Genomic DNA, 3,256 nt, shown 5'->3' on the forward strand with positions numbered 1-3,256 from the left:
GGTGGCACTTAACAACAACAACAACCTTCAACTGAAATGATAGCATATACCTTAAATGTCATTATAATTTACATATACTTTAAGGACTTTAGCAACAGTTTATTTCAATTGCTCACCTCTTGTTTTTTGTGCTAAAGAGCTCTTGTGGTGCAGTAGTTAAGTTCTCAGCTGCTAACAGAAAGATTAGTGGTTCTAGCCCACCAGTGGCTCTTCAGAAAAATGGGGCTGTCCACTTCTGTAATGAGACCCTAAGGGGAAGTTCTATTCTCTTCTATAGGGTCACTATGAATTAGAATCAACTCAACAGCAGTGGGTTTGATCTTTGTGTGATAGTTGTCAGTAATTTTTCTTCTACATGTTATAAACCCCACAACATATTGTTCTCATTTTATCTTTGAACAGTTACCTTTTACAGAAATTTAAATAGCATGACAGTGTTTCTATGCTTACCCATACTGTTGTTGTTATTTACTGTTGACTTGGCTCTGGTCCAAGGTGCCCTTATTTACAACAGAAGTAAACACTGCCCAGTCCTGTATTATCCGTGCAGTCATTGGTATACCTGAGCCCACTGATGCAGTCACCTTGTCGATTCGTCTCATAACCCTCAGTTTTGCTGATCCTTCACTTTACCAAATATGCCACCCTTTTCTAATGATTGATTTCTCCTAAATGAAGTGTCCAAAGTAGGGAAGACAAAGTCTCATCATTCTTGTTTCTAAGGAGCATTCTGTTTACATGAGTACTTTCTCCAAGACAAACATGTTCGTTCATCTGGCAGTCCATGGTCTATTCAATATTCTTCACCAACACCACAATTCAAATGCATCAATTCTCTGTCAATTTTCTTGTTTCATTGTCCAGTTTCTACATGTATATCACGTGGTTGAGAAGGCCATGGCTTCCATCAGGGGTACTATAGTCATCAAAGTGACATATTTGCATTTTCACACTTTAAAAAGTTCTTTTGCAGAGATTTGCTCTATTCGGTACATGGCTTGATTGCTGTTTCTATGAGCATTGATTGTTGATCTAAGCTGAATGGAATTCTTGACAATCTCAGTGTCTTTACCATTTGTCATGGTATTGTTTATTGGTCCAGTAAGGATCTTTGTTTTCTTTATGTTCAAGTATAATGTACAGTGAAGACTATAGTCTTCGACCTTCATCAGTAAATGCTCCAAGTTACCTTAAGTAGTGTTCTGCCTTCTTTGTGTAGATCCAGAAGACTTCCTTCTGGTTTAATGTTGGTTCTGCTTAAAGAATTTCTTTTAATCCTTTTTTTATCATACAAGTTTGATGGTAATGAATTCTTTCTGTTTTTCTATGTGTAAAAATTTCTCTATTGTCGTTGGGTGAAGAATTCTCTGTTGACAGATGTTTTTCTTTTAGTACTTTAAGGGTGTTCCACTGTCTTCTAGTTTGTATTGTTTCCACTGAGAAATAGTTGTCATTGTTATCTTTTTTCCTTTTATACATAATTTATCTTTTCTTTGTTTGTTTTAATCTGATAGCTTTTATGATTTTTTTCCCCTCAAAATCGCTGGGTTTAAGTAATTTGATTATGACAAGACTTGTTAACAAATAGTTATTTATTCTTGTGTTTATTGTTGTTGGGAGTGGTCTAAGGATTTGGCCCAGAGTTTGTAATTTTTATTTGTAAAAGGATTAATTCAATACAGGAGAAACCACCATTATTAGAACATCTTACCATTCTGCTCAAAATATTTTCTAATTTCCTCCTTGATCTATGAGATACTTAAAAATGTATTATTTATGCCTTTAGTGACCCATGGGACATATATCACCCACCAACATTTTCAGCCTCTCAGGTTTCTTAGGAAGCTATCCCAGTTGTTGTATGTGCTTTTACCCAATAGGAACTTGTATAAATATATGACTCTGAATAAACAGGCCTCACCCACCAATCCTGCCACAAGAGTACACTTCGAATATGTGTGTCCCACATAATTGTGTAAATATTGTACCCACATATTATCTCAAAATAATGTTTCCCCTTGATTTCAGCATGCCTTCTGTTACTGAAAACACATGGTATCAACAAAAAATTAAAAGCAGAAAGTAATAGGCCATAAAAGGATCAATTTTTAGGCATTTGGGTACTTTCCAGTCATCTTCAGTTATTGATTTATGACTTAATTTCACTGTCAGAAACATGCTCTGAATGATTTCAGTGCTTATTTTATGGATCAGAATTTGTTCAATTTTGGTAAATATTTTATGTGGCAGATGGCTTTTCTGTCATTTTGGGGTACAGTGTTCTATATATAACAATGAGGCCAACCTTATGAATCATGTTGTTCAAGCCTTTATTATTCTTACCAATTTTTTGTTATAATGAAAATTATATAACAAATATCCTAGTATCTGTGTAGATTTATCTTTCCTCATTTTTAATTGTATCTATTGTAGCTCTGTAATCATGTGCTTTCAAGTTCATAATGTTTCAATATTTCTTAAAGTCTGACCTTTTTATTATTATGAAAGGTGTCTTCTCTTTGGTGATATTTCTTGCCTTAAAATCCATCATGTCAGTTGAATAGTTGGTAGATTAGCATAGCTCCATCAGTTTTCTCCTGGTTTCTATTTGCACAGTTCAATTCTTCCCTGTTCTTTTATTTTCAACGTTTTTTGCATTGTCCTTATATAAAAATATGTCTCTTGTTAGCATGATATAGTTGAGTTTTCTATTTGAAATTCAGTCTGTTATTCTTTGTATTTTATTTAGAAGACTTTGTCTTTGTTTGGAAGATTTAATGTAATTGCTAATCTGCTAGGTAGTGTCCATCTTACCTGGTTTTAGATGTTTTAGGTCTCGCTTTTTCACTTCTTTTAGATTCATTAAAAGTATTTTATGACTACATAATTTTCATCTATTTGTTTTTTAAATTAAATATATATACACATACATATATATGCCTTGATGTGGGCACTATAGGATAAGCACTTGTCTGCTAACCATGATAACAGTAAGGTGATATATATTTTATGTATATATATCCTGGTGTGGCGCTGTGGGCTAATGCGCTAGAATGCAATATATATATATTGCTGTTGCTAAGTGTTGTTGTGTCAGTTCTGACCCATAGTGAACCTGTAGAGGGTTTCCAAGGAGCGACAGGTGAGCTTGAACTGCAAACCTTATGGTTCAAAGCAAGATTGCAGTCCAGCACATTAACCCACAGGGCCACACCAGAACTCCATGTACATGTATGTTGTTGTTAAGCGAGATATA

The sequence above is a fragment of the Chrysochloris asiatica genome, unplaced genomic scaffold, assembly GCF_000296735.1.
Source record: "Chrysochloris asiatica unplaced genomic scaffold, ChrAsi1.0 scaffold00150, whole genome shotgun sequence".
Taxonomy (NCBI): Eukaryota; Metazoa; Chordata; class Mammalia; order Afrosoricida; family Chrysochloridae; genus Chrysochloris; species Chrysochloris asiatica.